The sequence below is a fragment of the Taudactylus pleione genome, unplaced genomic scaffold, assembly GCF_031769625.1.
Source record: "Taudactylus pleione unplaced genomic scaffold, aTauple2 ptg000113l, whole genome shotgun sequence".
Taxonomy (NCBI): Eukaryota; Metazoa; Chordata; class Amphibia; order Anura; family Myobatrachidae; genus Taudactylus; species Taudactylus pleione.
Genome location: NW_028284515.1, coordinates 8,127,340 through 8,151,441, shown reverse-complemented (window position 1 = coordinate 8,151,441; position 24,102 = coordinate 8,127,340). Strand labels below are relative to the sequence as shown.

Genomic DNA, 24,102 nt, shown 5'->3' with positions numbered 1-24,102 from the left:
TAATCATCTTCCCACCCTCCCACATCACCTCACTTCCCACTATTTCTTTATCAATTGATGGAATAACTATCTCATCTAGTCCCAAGGTGCGCTGTCTTGGAGTTATCCTGGACTCATCCCTCTCCTTCAAACCACATATCCAGAACCTTTCACAGTCCTGTCGTTTCCATCTCAAAAATATTTCTAAGATCAGACCCTATCTCACCCAGGATGCTACTAAAACCCTCATACACTCACTGGTCATCTCCAGATTGGACTATTGTAACCTCCTCCTATCTGGCCTCCCCAAATCCCATCTCTCTCCTCTCCAGTCTGTCCTCAATGCTGCTGCACGGCTTATCTTCCTCTCCAAACATTCTGTATCTGCCTCCCCTCTCCTACAAGCCCTACACTGGCTCCCCTTCCCTTTCAGAGTCCAATTTAAGGTTCTCACGCTCGCTCACAAAGCCCTCACCCAATCTTCTCCCATATACATCTCTGATCTCATCTCCCTTCACGCTCCTCTCCGCCCTCTTCGCTCAACTAATGCACGCCGCCTTTCATGCCAGCTGATTACTTCCTCCCTCTCCCGCCTCCAAGATTTTGCCCGCACTGCTCCCCACCTCTGGAACTCTCTCCCACTCCGCATCAGACTCTCCACCTGTTTGCAATCCTTCAAACGGGCTCTCAAGACCCACTACTTCATCAAAGCCTTCCAGCTATCATTCTAACTCCTTGCTACATGCTCATTCGTCCCCATCTACCCCATCTGTGTCAACCCAGTTTGTCTTCCCCCACCTTTTTAGAATGTAAGCTCTCACGAGCAGGGCCATCTACCCTCTTGTGCTTCTCCTTACTATAGTGTCATTTACTTCTTACTCACCACTAGGGCACCTAACACTTGGTTGCTTATGCTCTGTTTCTTATCTGGGTGATATGGTCACTAATGTAGCAATATATATTATCCATGTCCTGTATTGTATTGTTCTGTAAGTCACTTGTATACAATTTGTTTTTGTACTTTGTAAGGCGCTGCGGAATACTTGTGGCGCCATATAAATAAATGCTAATAATAATAATAATAATATACACACAAATATTTTATACAAATTGATCCATGGAAATTGCAAAGGAAAAAAAATCTAACTTTTCTGAGCCTAAGTTGGACATCAACACTTGATTTGTTCTAAAATAAAGGCCATCTGAACTTTAAGTTTGGGTGGTGGATTCATATCTACAGTGACGCGAGCAATAGTTTGAGAGTACTGCAGGCACCCATTATTTCTGTGCCCACCCTCCTGAAGTGGCAAACAGAAGCCCAAGAAAAGTCAGGCTTTTGGGCGCCCAAACCAAGCGAACTCATAACTTTGCACCGGTTTAGCCGCTTTACACATCTAAACCCGATGCATTTGGGCGTGATAAGTAATAGACGTCCATTAACCGGCACACACAATTGAATATCGCCCCGTCACTTTAGATGGGAGATTGGGGGCGAAGCAATTGAATCTCTTCCCCCCACCCCCCTTCCCTTAGGATATTTGGGGTGAACTAAAATTAAGAAGCGTTCTACTAATATTTTCCTGGAGGTGAAAAAAAAAAAAAAAAGACCCATGTCTTGTGCAGTGGCTTATCCAAGAGTAATTATGTAAAAATGTTTTACATTCCTTTCTTTGGGAAACTGTCATGCAGAAAATTCATCCAGAAAAACAAAAATCCAACAGACAGTAAATCTCCCACTTATTACAGATCGGTCTGGAAGACTCAGGAATTAACTGTTGTGTGTCACACATTCCATGTAGTCTGTTGGAAGGTTTTAAAGCTTAAGGATTGTCAAAGCTTTTCAAATACACCTATAAATCCATATGTTTGGCATTCTATACTATGAAATAATAGCATGAAGATAAAACTGCATAATAGTTATAACCAACACTTAGTACAATAAATAAAAGGAGGAAAAGTATTATTCGCTTATGATAACCATTTTCGGAGCAACGTGAATAATGTCTACTATCTGGAAAATCCATCTGAATATAGGCAGGGAGTAGACGTGGGGGAATGGAGGCGGATGGTAGTGGATCATAAATATAGCCCCTAACATTCCACGTTGGTGTTTTGTGCATGTTACGGAATCCCTGCACAAAGAAACATAGGTCCTGATTCAGAGGCGCTTTCTATTATTAAAAAATCCGCCTCCAGGCCGCTCGCATAGCTGTGGATGACCACCCAACAGCTTGTGCGGGCGGCCTGGCGATGGTCGTGATTATCGCGACCATCGGGCTTGTGACGAGACCCTTGTGGTAGAGACTCGTCCACAGCAAGCCCCAGTGAACTTCCTGCTCTAATAGAGCAGGAAGTTCACTACTGACTTCACGTGTAAGGTCAGCAGAGCCGCCCACAAACGGCAGGCGTTCCTTCGGGAACGCCTCAGTTTGTGCAGCCACCCCCCCAGACCCGCCTACAAAACGGGGCGAGCTGTCGAAAAACATCAACAGCCGCCCTGTTTTGCTGCGAGCCCCGAGCAAGTGACGTTCTCACTCGCTCCGGGGCGTGCGTGCGCACTGCCCGACCATCGACCCGCTTGCGAGCGGGTCTGAATCAGGCCCATAGCCCCAACTCATTAAGCTGTCCACTAAACATCCCAATATTTGTTTTGTAGGGGTTTTTATATTTTTATGCAGGAACAAAATACTGCTTTAAAGGGTATACAAGCATCAAATTGACATCTAAATTATGTTATTTAGTTACTAACTGAAAAATTTGTTATGGTAGTTATGACCTTAAGGGCAAAAAGAAAGAAACCTGTATATTGTAATGAGCTCACAAAATATACAGACGGTTGAGTAATACAAAAAGTGTTTAAAAGAAAGGAAAGCTTTAAAGCTTAAAAAATGAAAATTATTGGGAAACTGGTTTTAGAGATTCTACTAATGTGAATAACAGACAACGGAAATGAAAGCATTAGATGTGTCTTCACAATGGGGTCTGCCATGCATTTGAATGGTTTCTCAAATAAAAAATAAAGTTATAGTGGACTGTAAGCAGTAGCAGGTGTCTGTACGGTTATTAATTAGTTTAGTGTCTCATGAATTCCTTGTAATAGGGCTCAAGGAAAAAACTCATCTGGCAGATAAAAGTACAGACAATTTGGCTATAAAGGCAGGTGCACACAGAAGAGTCTTACGTGTTTTTTTTTTATTGGGGGGGGGAGGGGTTGTGAATAAATCTCAGAAGCACTAATTGTGCAAACATGCATCTATCTAAAGGAAATTTTAAGATGAAGTCAGACATTCAAACAGTATACAAGCAACCAGATTACTTACCGGTATTTTGGTTGAGTTTGGGTGCACCATTTAAGAGAGTGCATGTGGATGGATTTACCAAAGCGATTGCATAGGTAACAGCGAAGAAAATATGATGTCGCCCATTTCAGTCAATAAGGGGTTTGCCATTGCCTTTCTGATATAACATATCGGCTTCAACCAGACTCAGACCCGTAACACTGAGAACGGGTTGAAGCTGGGCTAACCCTTTCAAACAAGGGTGACAAATGGGGTTATTCCCAGGTCGTCACCCTTCACACCGGACCTGGCCTTCAGGGAGTACTTGAAGATGAGGTCGTCTTCTAAGCGCTATTGTCCCAAGCAATTAATCTCTTTTTGGCATGACTCGGGTCATCAGGTCCCAAGTAGCACTTTTCAGACTTGAGCCAGGTTGTCGACCTGGGTTGCAAGTCTCGGGTCGGACCTTTCGCGCATATGTCAGACCCATGGTTGATGTGCATTCATGTTTAAAAACCCGGGTTTTTGGTTTGTGTGTGAAAGGGGTAAAAACTGTACTAAAAGGAGTTGGAAAACTGATGAGCTGCTCTGGTTAACACCACATTTCCTGCAGCTACCCATGGATCACTACACCAAGTCTTCAAGAGCTTTGTGACTTCATGTTTCACATTGTAATCATTCCAACTCACATGAATCAACAATTGCTCAATCACAATGCGTTGAGCAGTTTGCTATACTTACATTATTCTTCTAGTGTCACAACACAGGTAAAAATGGAAAATACAGTTTTACATTCAAATGCCAATTGAAGAATGTGGCAAAATTGCCAAAGCCAGTACTTGCTTTACATTTTTTTTTTAAAAAGCAGTGCTGTTAAACTTCAGAGTATCACTATTTCAAGATGTCGATATTGCTTGGCGTTGCGCTCTAAAATATGCTGGAATGAGCAGATGGCGAGAAGTAGTGCACACCAAATTGAAAACATATTACAAGCTTATTAATGCCTGATGCTTCCCACACACAGCAATATTTTAAATGGTCAGACTGTCCGAGTACAGAGAATGACAAGCAACATAGCTGCTTTCAGCCAATAGGAAGGTAGTGGCTGTGTATATTAGTGGGTGCACGCAGGCATCGCCCTATTACACTGGTCTCTGTATTATGTACCAGCCACTTGGTATTCAATTGTATATTAATCACCGAGCAGTAGTCACTGAATTGTATACCTGTTACCAGAATGGGATGTAGGAATATTATGTTAGATCAAATACAGCTCTTATTTCTAGCACTCTGCAAGTGCTACAGTAACATGAAAGAACTGTGAGAGTAAAATGATCAGGGGTCATAATAAATGAATCTTAGTGTAGTTATTACTACAGTTGTATAAAACCAGGATTAAAGCTATATGTAAGCAGAGTCAATATGATATGTTCCAGATATCCTTCATACCTCAACCCGAGTTGGCTCCAACTATACAGAGCAGCGACCATCTCTATACTGCAAGCTACTGCAAAAGTTGAAGTGACGTTAAAGGGATCACATGTGCATGAGGAGGTGTAAACCAACCAGGGACGGATTGGGATGGAAAACCAGTCCGGAAAATGTATGGAAGCAGCCCTAATAGGGGTGGGGTCTGTTTAGGGGACCAGGATCTATTTTCATAGGACCTGATTTTGAGTTGGACGCAGTTGCGTCTTCAACTTTATGCTAATGCCCTTCCCTGGTGTACAGCCGTGCATTTGACACCCATAGTCAGTGTCTACAGACACTGTAATCATGCTTTGTACATCTTTAGGCGCCACTAACGGTCGTACCAATGAAGCTTTCGCCAGCCCCATGCTAGATGCAGATCATCCATCTGAGTATGTCCTCCAAAGTGAGCAATTCAGCGCGTCTGTATGCAACCACTTTCAGCAACACGCCCATGGCACTCCAATAACACGCCCATACTACATTACATGTGTGTCTGATTAGTCAACCCCCTGTAACCAACCAGGAACACTCAACACATTTCTAATACACTTCTTGCGTGCTTCTGAATCTGCACTGTGACTCTGTACAAACAACATTGGGACACAATGCATGTGCCACACAGAAAATAAAAAAAACACATTGTCCTCCACAGGTAGGTAAAAAAAAAAAAAAACACACATTAGCCCCAATATAAAAAAAAAATAAATAAATCACACAATGGCCCCTAACAGGAGGAAGAGAAAAAGGGGAAAAAAAAAAAGATGATGATATTGGCCCTCACATGAAAAAAAATAACCACATGGGCCCCTACAGAAAACAATAAAACACATTGTCCTCCATAGGAACAAAAACACACACATTAGCCCCAATATGAAAAACAAAAAAAAACACAATGGCCCCTAACATGAAGAGAAAAAAAAAAAAGATATTGGGCCCCCTACATGAAAAGATAAAACAGGAGAAAAAAACACACGCATTGGCCTTCACATGAAAAAAATATACACACATGGGCCCCTACAGAAAACAATAAAGCACATTGTCCTCCACAGGAACAAAAACACACACATTAGCCCCAATATGAAAAACAAAAAAAAACAATGGCCCCTAACATGAAGAAGAGAAAAAAAAAAAAGATATTGGGCCCCCTACATGAAAAGATAAAACAGGAGAAAAAAACACACGCATTGGCCTTCACATGAAAAAAATATACACACATGGGCCCCTACAGAAAACAATAAAGCACATTGTCCTCCACAGGAACAAAAAAAAAAAAAAAAAAAAAAAAACACTAAACACATTGGCCCCCATCAGGAAGAAAACACATTAGCCCATAAAAATGAAAAAATAATACACAATGGCCCCCACAGGAAAAAAAAAAAAAAAAAAACACATTGGGTGAGGTGGGTAGTTTATATCTCTAGTTCAGGGAGTAGAGTGAGTAGTGAATGTCTCTAGGCATGGGGGGTAGGGTGTAGGCTGCGAGGTGTATGGTTCTGGAGCGGGGGGTGGGGTGGTGGGAGGTTTATGTCCTGGGACAGGAGGAAAGGTATGCAACCGCTCTCCCCGCCATGCTGTGCCAGGACAGTTACGGAGATCTCGAAGCTCAGTCGGATAGGCAGTTGGTGACTGGGGAGAAGCAGCAAGTGCCTGGGGAAGTCAGAGCGTGACTGGGAGATAGTGGGTGACAGGGGATAGCATGTGATAGGGAGAGTGCGAGGGTGACAGGGGGTGTCCGAGGGTGACAAGGAGAGGTAGAGGGTGACATGGAGATAGTGGGTGAATGGGCAGGCATGGATGACAGCTGCGATGTGGCTGCAGGCTTAAACATTTATAGGTTTACTTACTACTGTAAACAAAAAAAAATGTTCTGTGCCAAATTTACTTCCCCCTCCCCACTCCCTCTCCAACCCTCCTGGCTGTGTAAAGCCGTCACCTCTCCAACGTCCATGTCCCACTCGTCCCGGGCTGCTCCAGGTGGTGCCGGCCTCAAGCCACCCTCCTACTGCCGCAGCACCTTTCCTGGCTCTCGGGTCCTGGGATCCATATTGGGCCAGTGTGACCATGTCTGCCGGGTTGCACTCACGCCCACCAGCACTTGCTCTCAGCCCGCCAATGATGCCAGTCGCGGCCCCAGCAACAGCTGCAATGTGGTGGCGAAAAGTCGCTGCTGCTCCAGCTAACAGCACCTGGAAGTGCCGGTTAGCCGGAGTTGACAGGTTCTGGTTTGCATTCCACAGTGGATCGCAAATACCGGAATCGCTGCATATGATTCAGCTCGGGCTGGCAGTCAGTGTGAGCCGGCCCAACAGAGGGGGGAGATGGGATCGGCACAGAGGGACATTTCACATTTTCCTGGTGGCCCATTCCGCCCCTGAAACCAATGTATTTTGCCAATACTGTAAACTTATCAAGAGCATAGATCCTGCAAAGCTCATGGACTTATGCATCAGTATATGTACACCTCCAAGTTAACCAATTACTTGAGGGGAGTAAGGAGTAGAAGAAAGTATAATGAGAAGCACATGAGGGAAAAAGGGCCCTGCTCGTGAGAGCTTACAATCTAAAGGGGAGGAGCAGACAAACAGGCGTGACACAGATGGTGTAGACAGGGAGGAAAGAGCGTGTAGTAGTGGGTTAGGATAAGAGCTGATAGGCCTTGATGAAGTAGTGAGTCCTGAGAGCCCATTTGAAGATTTGTAGAGAAGTGGAGAGCCTGTTACGGAGAGGGAGAAAGTACCAAAGGTAGGGAGCAGCACGGGCAAAATCTTGGCGGGGCAGGAGTGGGAGGAAGTAATCAGTTGGCAAAAGAGACTGCATGCATTTGTTGAGCAAAGTGGATGGGCAGGTGTGTGTGCTCTTTGGGGCATTGCTGCCTGACCTTTTTAATTGTATAGTTTATTAAAATGCCATCCTTCCTGCCACTGCAGTGCCAGTCTGTGCCATGTTGGAAGCTGTACTGCCACATGTTAGTGCCGCCCACCGCTGCCGCTTAGTTTATTCAGCCAGCTAGCTTGATGCAACCTTTTGGCCTAAACTGGATGAAATCAATATTGTGAGCAGTGAGGTGGTCAAAATTTACTGGAATAAATGTGATAGGTTAATAATACTGTAGGAACAAAAACTGGCCCAAATTATGTGATTTCAACTGTTTTTAGGATTTTTTAGAAAAAAATACAGATCCAAAACCAAAACACGTGGTTTTGTAAAACCAAATCCAGAACCAAAACCTTGAAGGAGATAGAAATCCAAAACACGGGGGTTGGCGCACATCCCTAATTATTATCAATGAGGACTATGATCTTACCCCTATATACCGCTGTTCCTGCTGGTTCAGTTTAGTATATAGCGGAGATATCAGGCAGTGCCGCGATTATTAATACATAGGCCCCTAGGTCTTTCCATGTTCACTACTAGTTTATGCAGAAATTATACAAGTATAAAAGGCAACATATTGCAGGGCTTGACAAATTTTTGTAAAATCTAGGAGCCATCTTAAAAGTTTAGGGGCCAGACCATCGTCTGAGACAAAAATATATGAAAACTTGTAGAGACTACACAGTATGAGCCCAAAGTCATATTATACCACATAGTATGCCACACAGTATGAGCCCAAATTCATAGTATGCCACACAGTAGGGTGTAAATTCATATTATGCCACACAGTAGGGCCTAAATTCATATTATGCCACACAGTAGGGCCTAAATTCATTTTATGCCACACAGTAGGGCCTAAATTCATTTTATGCCACACAGTAGGGCCTAAATTCATTTTATGCCACATGTGGGATACTGAGTAATAAGTACATAGGATGAGACATGTAATTTTTGGGGAGGGGGAAGAAAAGAGGCACACTTGGGTGGGGATGGTTGGGGCAGAGGCACACTTGTAGAGGCTATTGTAACTGGTTGATATTTGCATACAGAACCCTGGTCCACAGTGTGATGATCACAGGTCACTAAGCAGCCTTCAAGGGCAAACCTTCTAGGACTTTGCTCTATACAGTGTACAAATGTTGTATATGGGGGAGCCATGCTAATAAAGAATAACCTCAAAATTTGACAATTTTACTTATATATAACGCCCAGGTGATTGTGCCATTTGGTCAGGTTCATCCTAGCTCATAAAATGACATTATAACTAAAAAGAACATCAGTGAGGGGTATATAAGCTTTCATGACAGCTCAGAAAGGGATTATACTTACTCACAGGATCTTATGGTAGACAAAAGCTTCGCCCCAGCGGTCTCTACAGCACGTGTACAGATTCATTCGACAGCACTGGCTGCTGTTATAAGACAGCTGCTTTCCCAACAAACGCATGTGAGCTCCCTGCTTCCCCCCCCCCTCCCCCCCGCGGCTCTCCTGCACGCCTCCTCCGGTCCCCACACCACCATGGTCGCTTCCTTGTTCCAAAGCTGCAGCAGGTCTTCCCCTCTGTTGGAGCTTAGCAGCAACCAGCCGGACTGCATGCTGTTGTAGTGGTCTCTGCCTCTCCCTCTGGTGCTGCTCTTCATCCATTAGAAGCATCATACCTGGCTATTGTAAAACTTTGTTGAGGGGACTAAAATTCTGGTCACCATGGCGACCGGGCCACTGGGACTTGTTGAGCCCTGAGCGATTCAATTATTTTATCGTGCCCCATCACCCATCTAAAGTGACGGGAGATCGGGGGATGATATTCAATCGTTTTTTGGGTGCCCAGGCTTTATTGCGCATGTCGCGCCCAAACAGACAGGGTTTAGCCGCGTAAAGTGTCGAAAACCGTCTACAGTCCTGGTTAGGGTGCCCGTAACCCAAACAACGGACTTTTGCATATTTCTGCTCGCCACCTCATATTTTTATTCCCCCCACTGAAAGATTTATTTTAATATGATTAGAATTAACAGTTCTTTACATTCTGCTTTTATTTTACAAAAAAAATGGGTGAATTCATGTCGTTTTAGCCTCTCTTGATCCTTAAAACCAATACAGTTTGCCGTGTTCAGATATCTAGTTAGGATTTTAAACCTTAATAACAGCAGTGACAGCTCCACTTTACTTTGACCAATAAAGACCTCAATAAATATTTAATGGACCCTACTCCAGAACAGACCACTGACAAATTCACAACACTAGTAAGCACAATGGGTGCTTAATAGCCAGATCCTATTCACATCCCAGGACATAAAGGCTGGCAATACCTGTGAAAGAACGTACAATTAAATCCAAACATTGGAATCGGAGATGGGCTGAAGTAAGGTATTTGCTACAGTTTGAGATTTGTGGCATGCACTATACAAAAACGAAATATATACCAAAACTCTGTACTATCTATATCTTTACATGCCAGACAGATGGATGTTGCAGTGACGAAAAAAAAACTTAAAAATTAGTACATTCTCCTCACAAATTATTCTTCACAAGTTTTACAACAGGCGTAGTTTAAAAACTTCTCCCCTGGCTTAACAGTTCTAAATCTTTCTGTGCAACAGATGATCCAGCCAGCATTCTGAGCTGACAGATGGGGGCATCTCTCCGTCTGTCTCCCCTCTGTACTTTTTTTTTTTTTTTTTACAGGAATAAGAATATACAGAAACTTGCATAGGGAACACAGATCTCTATGAATTTAAGCCAGTACAGCACACAATAGTGCTTTACAGAAGATAACGGCCTGGGGAAAGCAGAATATGCACCATAATCCGATTCACACATCCACAAGTATCCAACCCTTCTCTGGAACAGAAGCGAGATGGACAGAAAGATGCATGTATGTACATAGCCTAAGGCAGGGATAGGGAACCTCAGGCCCGGGGGCCGTATTAAGCCCGCGGAATCATTTGGTCTGGCCCTCTGAGCTTTTTTTCTGCTAGCCTCATTTGGCTAGCAGGGTGCCTAGAATGGCACCCTGCAGCCAGAATCTATGCAGTAGTGCTGCCTGGAGCGTCCTTAGGACACCTTAGACGGTCACACCACTGCCCTTACAGCTCCCGGACATTGCTGTAATCACCAGAGATTGTGTCCCCCGCCCCATGTGACATCACACGGAGGGGGCGCGGCCTGCACTGGCCCTGCAAATAATGTTATAGATCTCAAAATGGCCCTCGGCAGAAAATAGGTTCCCCACCCCTGGCCTAAGGCAATAGCACTGAACTTCCATAAAGCTCAATAACCTTTATAGAGAACCACTTCTATCTCGCCTGTCCTAAAATGGAATGGACAGGAGATGGTTCAAATCTTGTGGTAGTCTCCAGTAGTTCTCTCACACCGAGATTTGAGTGCAGACAAGTGGTTCACAAACGCAGTCCTAACGCACCCTAACAGTTCAGGTTTTAAGGATATCCATGGTTGTACACAGATAGTTTAATCAAAATGAATGAGGTGATAATTAGGTCACCTGTGCTCAAGTATGGATATCCTTAAAGACCTGGACTGTTGAGGACAGAGTTTGGGAACCACTGGTATAGACAATGAGCTGTAATCTAAGATGTTGGTTAATGAGCTTATCGGCCATTAGCGACAGAGATGTTATTCAGGAGAAATTGAAATATTTTCATAGACCACTGTAGACGCTGGTATTAAAACATGATGAAGTATCTTGTCTCACTCCATAAATATTATAGTTTGGCTCACCGCTGATCACCTTCTACTAATAGACCAAAGCCTCTGGTAGAGCTAGGCTAATCAAATTATAAAAAGTTATTCACATTATAGGTTACATTCAGGCAGAAAAGATCCCCACATGGCAATATTTAGTCCTAGCTAAATATTCATTTGAAAATGTACAGTATTAACACTGAACAAAATATTTGATATGCAAGTAGTACACTTATTGGTAAGTAATTCATTGTCACAGGTCCATAAAATATTTTCAACAAAGGAAGTGCTATTGCACATTATATTTCTTTCCTTTTCTTTAATGTATTCGCTGCTAAAGATTGAAATGGTTGTGAAAAACCTACCTAATAGTCCACCTTTACAATTACTGTTGTCCGGACCTGGCAGAGGCCAAGGCTAGACGAAGTCATTATTCCGAGAATGTGAGATCATTAAGCTCCAGCCCTCCCAGGTAAAACACAGCATACAGTTCTACAACCAGGAAACAAGGGAGAACACACTAAAAGTGCTCTAAAAAGGAGAATTATTGAAATAAAGGTTCTAAGGTGTTATTCAATTGAATAATAGCTGTAATAATTACTTTGACCTCACCCAATCTACACATTAGCTCACCCTATATGTATGAGTATGGGTAGGTCTAATCACAGTATAGTGACTCTGTAAGAGACACAAATCATTTAATGTAATAACATTTTGTATCTCATACTCTTCTTGCGCTGGAGAATCCTTTCCCTTAAGGGTCTGGAAAATCCTATTTTCTCAGTAGGCTGCAGTTATACGGTAACCTCTGGTGCCACCCATACCCGTTTATTTTATTTTATATTAAAACTGCTCTACCTCCTGCTTTCTGGCTTCAATAAACTCACTTACTGGAGCTATTCAGCATTGCGCCAAATTGAATCGAGCCCATTGTCTGATAATCACACCCTATACTACAGAACGTGAATTTTTTTTTTTTAAATCCAGGGATGAGGAGTTACAATGCACAAATGTTCCCCCCCCTTATCCTGGCATCAATAAACATGGGGGTCTTCTCAGTTGATTTTCTATTTTTAAAATGGTATGTCATGTTCAGCTACCATATTATATCTACACATTTTACGGATTTCATTCAAACAAACAAAAATAAAGAAAAAAATGCATGATCATTTTCAGATTTTATTATGAAAACCTGAGAGTAGAATTCTGCTTTTTGCGGATTTGGAAAGGTGGATTAATGTCGAAGCAAAATCACAAAGTATTTATTGGAGTTGGTTAGAAAGAGAAAATACAAGCATTTGCTCTAAGTTCACTTTTTTGCAACTTCATTGAAAACTAAAATAAAAAATGTGCCCATTTTGGGTAGATTGATTTTGCCATGTGAGGTGAAGTAATCAAGCTAATGCTACTTTCAGGAAATTCAAAGCATTCCATAATTTGTGTGGGTACAAGTATTTATGGTTATTGATATTGGAACATGACGTGTCAAAAAAGGTTTAAAAGCAAAGGGAGTTAGGTTTAAGATCCATTTAAAAATCACCAAATGTTGCTTTAATAGCCAACTATATAGCATTCTTTCACAGGCAACTGAGCTCCAGTAATCCCCTAGCTGTGTTCACTGCATGGAGAGATCATTTTGGAGACCCTTCATACTTGTGGTAAACACATTGGACCTGGTGAGTTGGACATATATATCTGTTTGCTGCACATATCTTTTCATACCTCGCTTGCTCTGAAGCCAAGTGAAAGCAAAGTATGGTCACTAGAGAGTTGTATGCATTGTAATCCCATCTCCACTTGCGACTGAATGGGTGCAAGTAGACTAACAGGGCACTCTCAATATTCAATGAGGGCATGTACACGGACGTAAGCGAAAATATACCTGTTTCCCGATGTATCATTGACACCATATATACGCTGTTGCAAGACCGCATAGATAAGGTAGGGGTGCACCACAAGGACACAAACAAAGTTGAATAAAAGGTGAATATACAGTACAAATTTAGTTTCATGCATACAATGTGGTAGCAATTACAGATTAATTGAATCAAATTCTGCATCCAGCTCATCGGCCACACGCAGACACTTATACTAGTAAGAATTTAAGACAAGGAAATACATTTCATTGTATGTTTTGAATTCAGTGCGAACTGGCGGCGCGGTTACCATCCACCCAATCACACACTTTAAGCAGCCATTGAACATTGTGCCGTTGAATCCTCATTACCCTTAGCGCTCTATGGAATCAATTTGATATCTTACCTATCACAGCATCTTAATGTTAGTTCATAAGCTCACACAAACTGGCCCATTCTCCAATCTCTGTCATTTAGTACAGGAATATACCTGGAGCTTTAGAAATTGAAATTAAAATAATCCTTCAATCGATTGACCTGTTCAACCAAAGCAGTATAAAAATTTCATTCTAGAAGAGGTTTATAAGGACAAAACTGATGTGGGGAAAAAAAATCTGAAAGTGATTATTAAAAGCAACTGCTGCAGAAGAGTCTGGAATTAATTATTTCATACACTTTATGGAGAACACATTACTTGTACAAGGGAGTCCCGCTGCCAATGGAAAAACTCCTCTCATGGCCAGAGATACTCTACTTTCTGATCTGTTCAGTGTGTGCAGAACTTTAACAGCAATTTAGGTGAAAAGAATATAACGCTTATTACTGAATCGCTTTTTCTCTCAACAAGTGTCAAATATTTGGTTTCTTCAGGCATCAAAAGCGATCCGGAGGCTCGAGTCGGCCTTTCAAAAAAGTGTAATTTGAAGGCATGACACTAATAAATCTGATAAATCTGTATGTTCGAGATCTAATATTAATATACAAAACACTGCCGTGATATGCTTTACACCTGTGATGGCCACAATTCTTTTTACAGGACAGGATGTTCAAAATATGTCCTCTCTGTCTATCCAATAATAAGCATTTTTGCACTGTCGTATTGTAGCGGTTCTGACCTAGCCTGACCTCCTGTAATCTCACCCATCAGCACGGCTGCCCCAACAGGCTGTGAGGAAATGAGAGGAGCGGGTTTTGAATAGATACTCAAAAAAGTTATTCTAAAATCAACTAAACCATAGACCAAAATGTAGAAGGAGAGTCCAACTACTCAGATCAGACAGAACATAACACATAAGAATAATTAACTCGCTCACAGCCAAGATTGTTAGTCATTTGTGCATAAAGACGGCAAACACGGCTTTCTGGAAATTGTAAAACTTGTCCCCAATCAGGTGGGTGATGATAGGTTCAAATGTCAGATTATGAGGAGTTGAATAATTAAGAATCCTTTAAAAGAAAAAAAAAAAGTAAAAATGACTTTTTTTTGTTTACCTTTTTACTGAGAGCGTATCTGATTAACAAAGAAAACAGGTTTCACGTAAACCAGACTTCTTCAATTTGATACATTTCTGATAACTCAAACAAAAATTTTCTTTGCAGTTTTTATGCCTTTCAATGTGGTGAGCACAAGTTACAAAAATTAAGGTAGAGTGTCCTTCCTATGCAAGTAGGAATGTCGGTGAACAATCACACTTAAGTTTGACATGCACTTGAACTTGCATTTTTAATTCCAAATGAGACGAGTGAGGGGGCCCGGCCTTAAGTGGTGAGCACCTCGTTCTCTCAGAATATGTTTAGTTTCATATAATTTGAACCAAACACACAGACCAGCACAATTTTTGTCTAGTATTCAAGTATTCCCAGGCCACCAAACAATTCCAGATTTAGAGAGAAGACCCTGCCCCCCAACTCCCACTACCTAACGCCAGATAAAAGATGAAGCTGCTCATATTTCCTGTGGTCATGCAAGAAAAAAAAAAAGTGCATTAAATATCACCTACAGCTCCTAAAAACTAAATAAATAAAAAAAGACACCTTCACATATCACTCTATAGTAAGTTATGCACATGCGTTGTAAACCAGCGCAGAGAACTGCAGCATGATTGGTTATTGACTTCAAGTATGGGGGAGTTTGCGTTGGTAGAAATGCCTGTGATTGGTTGAAAGCACGGTACAATCATTTACAAATTGGTTTGCGTTTAATATTAGTCTATTAAAATAATTTACTTGTGTACTGTCAGTGTCATTCTTGACTGAATGTTTAATAAAATTTTGGCAGAGGGAAACATAAAATTCTGCATTCACTTTTGGTACCTGGGTAAACACTGTTCTCAAAAAGATGAACATTTTATACAACTCGGAAACAGATAAGTAACATCAAAAGGACACATTTTTGCTAGAATAGGCTTAGCCTATTGATTTATAATGCTTTTGTGTAATGATTAAAATATCAGGTTACTGTTCTCAACACTTATGCTTTGTACATTAATTTAAGCCTTTAACACAGGTTCCCAAAAGCCTACTAAATTGATGTGAAAAGTCCAAAAGGTAATGTAAATGAATAGAAATGTACAAATCCGCTTTTTGTAAATACCTCATCAAAATACCTGTCACTTTGAGAAGGGTTAGCGACCGTAAAATATAATTGAGTTCTATGGCAATGCTCAGGGTAATTAATATACTAGATATAATTCAATGAACTTATTTCTAGCTACAAGCTAAGAGCAAACCTATAGGATTGTTTCTGCCTACGCTTTGCCTTTGGGGTGACTGAACCAGCCACACATCCATCAGTGACACTTGGCCACACCTTCTAGCTGTTTTAATGTGAGAAAATGACCATACATCACTAAGGTCAGCAGAAGGGCTTCAGGAATAAATAAGGGAAGATTGAGACTTATAAACCTGCAGATACTATACTAGGCTAGAGAAAACCCTGCAATGTGAACAGTATTTTAAATTCCAAAAGAATAAAAAAATAAAAAAAAGTTGTTGTCCTTTAAATTTGTCCAAACAGGAAGCTACATACAACCTTGCTTGGGATGCAACTATAGCTGTAAAAGGTCAAACATGAGCATAGGTCAATAAAATAGTTCACTTAAAAATAAAATCCACTAGATACTTATGCTGGGATATCTCCTGAAGTTCTCCATGCCCACAGCTGAGAATGGAATAACAAGGGTCTTGTAGTCATTGGGGAAGAGTTCTAATCATGTGCGGTGTTATCACATATATGTGCTATAGCATGTCTTTTAGTCTAAAATAGCAGGCCAAATGACCTGATTGGCCAATCAGGAGTGGAGGAGACAAAGGATAGTGTGCTCTCCATCTCTCCTTCTCCATGGGATACAGCAGGCTGAAAAAGCTGGAAAGCTGGCCATACACTGAATGACAAACATTAAGATCAGTCAATGAAAGACCTGATTATCATTCAGTGTATGGACATTGAACGATAATTATTCACAGCCTAAAAGTGGCTGAAAAATGGTCTGGATCATTGGGTTAGTTTATCAAACCTAGCCCATCCTTCTGACCATCATTAAACCGACTCCAGTCTGTTAATTGAGGATAATCTCAATATATTTTGAAGTGTATGGAGGCCCATCAATAGTTGTTTCATCGCTACACCCGTCACATGTTCTGCCGGATCGTGTGCAATATCGTGCAGTCTATGGCTGGCTTTAGTGAATAAGGACATGTGAGCTGTGCAGCTCATCAGCCAACAATTTGATGTAATGGTTTTATTATTCCCAATTGCAGATTATTATTTTGCAGTTTGCTGTCGGCTTGGGCACAGCGTGCAGTGTCATGTAGAGGTGATTCTCCTACCGGTCCTGGATAATTTGGCTCCAGACGAAATAATCGTGCCTGAAATGCATAGGCTTGTCTAACTTCATTTATTATCATTATTTATAAGGCTACCAAGGTGCTGCCTCATGTGGGGTACACACTGCAGTGAAGCAATGACCAGTCAACCGTCCCGCCAACCAAGCGACCAATTTGGTAAGCATACACACTTACCAAAGGGCCGCTCAATAGGTTTAGGCCAGACATCACAACTGGGCAGGCATTTAAAATCTCCCTGTCCAGTTGGGATGTCATGGTCGCTGGTTCCCGTAGCCAGTATAACCAGTCGGTCGCCCATACACACAGGCAGATGTGCACTGTATACATTTCAGATAGATTGCATCTGCAGTGCTGCACAGCTGACATTATATATCTGTGAACGTTGTTCACAGATATACGTGTGCACACATGAGCCTATGCATTGACTAATACATCATTTGTCAGCTGTACGAATGATATATCGTGCACTGTGTACCCAGCATAAGGGCAGGCAAGCGAAGCTTAAACAAATACAATAAAACAATTAAATTTATTATATACTTGTGTACATATGCCAGTGTTGACTTCCTGTTTAAAGGTTAGAAGAGACATGCTTTTAGTGGCTTTACCTGCCTGCTTCACTCCTTGCTTGGTACTAGAGAATTTTGAGGGCATTATATAGTTATGTTGTAGCTAAAGGTGTAATTCCAATTACAGCGCATTACACTGTGGCACACAAATGCGGTTGCAGGCAATACTTTAACTGTTCTAAAGTGTTCTACTTTGGGAAATTGTAACGGTGTGTGGAACTTACTACACGGATAGTGCCAATCAATATGGTGCTGAAACAGTACATTGAGGAATATGGGGGTATCTGATGGGTAAATAAAAATACATGTGGGAAGGTGTGAGGGGCATTTAATGGGCATGTTAGAAGGTAAAAAATTATGAGACCCTGAAACAGTGTAGTAGGAACTCAATTTTTTTGTTAATATATAAATAATGGGTCCTTGAAACCCCCAATCACAAACTCTGTGTGATCTCACTATGAGTCCCAACTGCAAATAAAACATACCTTTGATTATTCTGTGATTGAAGGGTTACAATTTGACACAACCTGGTCTCTACAATGACAACCTTAGTAATTCATCCATCCAGGAGTCCATAAACAAGAAAACGAAGATGTGCACTCAATGATGGAATGTGAACCTAAGCCCCACGGAGTTTTAAATTCCGAAGTTTGCACACCAAATCTTGAACATTATTGCAATACACTGAGAATATCTGAATGGGTAAATTATATTCAGTTTCAAAGGAGGGGAAGGAGAGTTGCATGAATGCGGATTTCCACAACAACAGGGTTTAAAAAGCGCTGGGGTAGAAGTTGGACAGACATTAAGAGTTCTGCCAGATGCTGTTTTGAAAAAAAAAAAAAAATATATATATAAAACAAGCATAAGTAATTGAGGGGAAAAACATCATGATGTTAAAAGTTTAAAGAACCACTAAGCAAAAACACATCGAAGTGCTTAGAAGCCGTAGGGGAATAAATATGGATGAGGCAACTCAATGCTGGGATTAAGGACGGAGAAACAATTTTCCCACCCCCATAACTCCATGACAACACGGTCACTATAAAAGTGCCAAATATCACGCTGCTAAATACGAAGATCTATTTAGGAGCTGTAATAAGACCTTCAGGGTACATGGGGTTTTATCTAAAACCTATGAAATATCAAAAATGCATGATACATAAACATTAAATGTTTATTATCCATCATGCCTGTTCTACAGAAGAGGAAATAAAAAAATAAAAAACATTATTAAAACAGAGTGGGCAACCAGCCCTAAATGAAAACTGACATTTGGAAAATTTGATGGGGAACAGGGGGGAGTGTTAAAGGAGAACACTAATAAAATAGAGTCCAAAAGACACCATTGTGGTGTCCCAGGCCACATTAGGCCCAATTATGTTCATCCTCATCTACACGCTTTAACTAGTGTTGCTGGAAGCCTGGTCATTTCTAATGCCAAGAATTTTACCATAAAGACCAGTAGCGTTGTTAAGGATCATTCAGCTGCTGGCCCTAAGTGGCAAGAGCCAACACACAAGCACGGCTGACGTAATGATTGTAAGTACTGCCTCACCACACTGCAGGTCTTGGGTTTGGTTCCCAAAACATTAACTGTGTGGAGTTTGAATCTGCACCCGTTTGCACGTGTTTTATCCAGGTCTAGTTTCCTCCCAAAAATATACTGGTGGTAGGTTCATTGGATCCTGTGCTTACATGTGTCAGGGGGTATGTAGCAGGAAGCCTGCGATCGAAATGCCGACCGCCGGCTTCCCGACAGTGAAATCCCGGCATAAGACTAATAGATAGGCTTCTAAATACAGACGCCTATCATTAGCCCCACGCCGAAATCCCGACGCCTGGCATACTGATTGTAGATAAGCCGGGAGTTGGGAGCAGATAGCCGTGAAGAGGGGGAGGTTAGGTTTATGGTCTCCCGGGGGGACTTAGGGTTAGACAACCCCCGGGGAGAGATAGGCTAGGGGAAGGGGCGGTTATTGTCAGGCACGCCCCGGGAGGGTTAGGTTTAGGTTGCGGGGAGGAGGGTAGGTTTAGGCACCCCTGCGGGGAGGTTGAGGGTTAGGCCGCCCTAAGGGAGGATTGGTGGGGGGGGGGGGGAAGGATTAGGGATAGCCTACTTGCCTCTCCTGTCGGGATCTTCATCTGCCGCTCTTCCGGCGTCAGTATTTCATCCACCGGGCTGACATCCAGCGGTATAACTTACCGATTCCGTGTTAGGGAATATAGATTGTAAGCGCCACTGGAGCAGGGACTTATGTGAACGGCCAAGTATTCTCTGTAAAGGGCTGTGGAATATGGGAACTATGTAAATAATTTAATAAATAGATCAAAAGATGTTTAGTTAGTTTTTCTTAATACAATTTGCACACAGAAATAAACAAACAATCTTCCCAAATGTTACCGCCTTTATCAGTCTAAGGACCAAATTCAATCAGAGGCGAAAAGCCGCGATCAGCGAAAAGTGTTCGCCAATTTGCACTTTTCGCCTGTTCTCAAAGTATCTCCGTATTCAATTCTCAGGAGTTTTTGCTAGGCGAAAACTCCATAGGCACAAAAAGGCAAAAAAGTTTCTCCAGCAAAAGGCAGGAGAAAAGAAGAGCAAAATCCATATTTTCAGGGTACAAATGTGAGGACTTGGTTCAGAACCCTTTGGACACGCCCCCAAATGACTTACTAAAAAAAATATATATATCTTAAGTCACCCCAAAAGAGGTCATTTTTGGAGCAAAAATATAAAAAAAAGTGTTGGAAAATGGGTAAAGTATGGGGCCAGGTATTTTGGGGGGCTATAAAGGTCGAGACAGGTGTTTTTAAAATTGCAGGGAGCTGCAGCAGGTGTTTTTTTGAGATTTTTTTTAAATCTTCACTTGAGACACCAAAATATACTAGTGCCCATTTACATATACCCCAAATTTAACTGCGGTACTTATTTTTTCACAAAATCCACTGCTTTATATAATTTTTCACACTTATGCAAATATGCATATAACAGCCCTTTGACTCAACATAAGATCACTAAATACTTTTATTAGGGCTATTAATACACTTCTATATTGATTTACAGGGTCAGTGAGGCTTTTTTAAGGAGATAAGCGGGGACGCGCATGGAGAACATCGCGTCCAAACAGGTGAATGAGGCAAAATTATCGCACTTTTAGACGACCTTGGCTTTTCGCGGCTAATTGAATTTGCCCCTAAATTTGTGTGTTGTATACTGTATGCGTCTTTTCAGACCAGGTAAATTCCTGGGTTGAAGCCCTGTGAATTTCGACCCGGGTTGACCCTTTCAGACAGAAAAAGGACCCATGTTGATCAACAAATTACCGGGTAGAAATGTTTGACTCGGAAATTTGCTCTTCTGTCTGAAAGGGATAAGCTGCATTATTTCCTACCCTACAAATAGTGCAACAGGACTCCTATACACAGATACATAACATCCCCCCCAAAAAAGATGACATTTTATTTTTATTTACTTGCCAAAATTGCAAAAGGTCGTCTCTTCATATTAAGAAAAACCAGATTGATCTTCAGATTCAAGCGGAATTTGTGGCACCCAAATAGACCAGGTTTGTCCAAGAGGCTAAACCCATCAAAAGTCCTGGTTAGGGCTCACAAACTATGGACTTTTCGCACATTTCTGCTCGCCACATCAGGAGGCTGTGAGCAGAATTGTGTGCAGCAGTGGCATTCGAGCAGAGCAACAATTGAATTGCTCCGTCGGGGGCCCATTAATTATCGTGCCACATAAAACAATTGAATTCCCCCCCTATGAATGCAAGAAGATAAACACAAATGGAAAATAGGATAGGCTGCACAGTACAGAATATTATTTCTAATGCCCCATGAGGCGCAAGTGACACGATCCTCATTCAGGGGTGTGTTGTGGAGAATTTGAAAGACATAAGTGCTTCAAAAGTGTGACTTGGGAAGTTAAGCTGGAATCGGTATGATTTACCGCCAGACGCAAGTCCGGCGGTTGGAATCCAGACAGCGGCTGTCCGACATGGATGAAAATCACGATCGTCCTAAGGTAAGTATAGACTAACCTAATTACCTCCCCTAACCCTAACCCTCCCTTAGGGTTGCCTAACCCTAACCTTCCCCCCAGTGCCTAACCCTAATCCCCCCTCTAAGTACCTAAACCTAATCCCCCCTTCCCTGCCGCCTAAACCTGTCCCCCAGGGGGGATGCCTAACCCTAAATCCCCCCGGGGGTGCCTAACCCTAGCCCTCCCTCCCCCTAGCCTAACCCTAACCTCCGGGTGGGACGTTTAATCCTAAGTCCCCCCTGGGAGCCCTAAACCTAAACACGGCCGTCAGTACAAGCCTGAGGCGCCTAGAAATGGGGGGCAGGTACTAATTACCCAAGCCTAGGCTTGTCCAAGGGGCCTTCAGGGGTCCAGACCACTTGTTCAGGAGGACAACCTGCCCCTCCGGAGCATACCTATAGTATTTTTCATTTTTCAGAGGGGCTGTGGCTATGACTGCCGGATTTGTCCACATCCCCCTCTATCTCCCGGGCATGCTGTAATGTCTCAGTGGCCTTGGTAGAAGCTACTGTTGAAAATACCATTAACATGATCGTCTTTTTAGGAAATGCTTTACCCATGTGAATGGCATGTGTCTAAAGTCCTGTCCCTTAAATCGGAATTGCTTACTCAGCGCCCAAGGATATGTCACCAGTGCCCAAATGGATTTGAAGGCAGTAAAAAGCACCGCACTCGTCAGCAGGAAACACTCGTCTTGTCCAGAGATACACAGTACACCTTTGGGCATATAGTGTATTGTTCTATTAACTATCTTCAGGAACTCTGGCTCATTTACACGTTGCCGCAAAAAAACAATTCATGTGACATGCAAGACCAGTGAAAAAAGTCAAGTTAACGTTCATTCTCTTGCATGATACGAACATGAAGATGACAGGAGGACTGAGAAATTTGTGTTAATAAAAAAATCAAGAAAAACTGTAGATCCGATGTAAATATAAATTTCTGCCTATATAAAAGCATATAAAATCAAACACAAAATAGGACAGGTCAGACCATTACACGACCTAATGAAATTAAAACAACAGTGATAAACATATGGTGCAAGGCATGAAAGTGTAAACAGCCTCAAGTGTTCACTTGGCAGTTTGAATATATACAGAAATAAAGACTTGTGTGATAAAGCAACCGAGGGCTGCCTAAGATGCACCTTTTTCTGTATAACTCAATGATTGTGCTGGGAGAAAAAAATGTGTCCCCCAGGGACCCCTCACTGTATAAAACAAAACTTCACTGTTTCTGGCTCCCATTAAAATGTATGCTTTTGAGCTCCCCATAACCCCCCCCCACACACACACATAGTATCAGACCACTCTGCATGCCCACCACTTACAACATGGCAAGTCACAAACCTATCTTCAGGGGATGTGGTTGGCATCCTGACCGCCAACATCACCACGGTAAGTATTGGGACTAGCGGGAGCGGTTAGGGTTAGGCTGCGGGAAGGGTTAAAGGTAGGGTACTTACCGACAGGTGTCAGTATTTTAACCCAGTCCGGATGCCGGGCGTCGGTATCCTGAGCGCCGAGATTCTCAGCGTTGGCACCCAGTACCCAACCCATTTTCAGTACTAATAATGTTTATAGGTACATTGCCTTGATCTCACATAGCAAACAGGTGCAGTGCTGGGGGCAGAGAGAGGGGTAAGGGCAGGCTTCAGTTGGGACAGTGCTCGGGGTGGTGTCAGGTGGTAGCTTGGACAGTGCTGGGGGGGGAAGTAGCAGTTGGGGTAGAGCTGGGGGGTGGAGGAAGGCAGCAGTTGGGGCAAGGAGGGGGTATTAAAGGCAGGCAGTTGGGGCAGTACAGGGATGAGGCAGCAGAGACGGCAGTGCTGATGGCAGGCAGCAGTTTGGGTATAGTTGGGGTAATGGCATGCACAGTTAGGGCAGGGAGGTGGTAAGGGAAGATAGCAGTTGTAACAGCACTGGGAGCAAAGAGGGGGTTAGGGGCAGTGCTAGGGACAGGAAAGAGGTAAGAGTAGCCTGAAGACCGTGGTATTGAAGCAGCGGTTGCACTGGGAATCCATGGTCAAGTAAGGGAGCAAGTGACTTACCCACTCTGGAAATAAAACAGACCACGCCCGAGCAACAGCAGCTCCCACCCGCATAAGGCTCTGCTGCACAGCTGCCTCCCTTAGAGATGTAGGTGTAAAACATGTAGCCACACGGCCACGCCATGCCGCTTGCCCAGCCTCCCTCACCTCTCGTTTCCTTCAGCGATCCTGGTACACCCATGACCATAAGTGCGAGGGCGGACAGACCGGCACTATCCAGCAGCCTCTGTGTAAGCACCAGGGAGGGGAAGAAAATGTAAGGGGGGGAGGGATAGCTTCAGATGCACTGCTTTCTCTAGATGAGAAACACTGGGACGGATGAGGGCCTCAGGCGGTGATAGGATGGGGAGACACTGCAGGCTTGCTATTGTCTGCAGTGCACACAGCCAGAGCATATAGGCTCATTTTTGAGAACTGTGTCCCTCAC

General features: G+C 42.7%; 1 protein-coding gene across 6 annotated transcripts in view; it reads right to left on the bottom strand.

Moving 5' to 3' along the window:
- SIPA1L1 (signal induced proliferation associated 1 like 1) overlaps positions 1-24,102 on the bottom strand; it is a 289,676-nt gene that overhangs the window by 164,352 nt on the left and 101,222 nt on the right. The window lies entirely within an intron of this gene.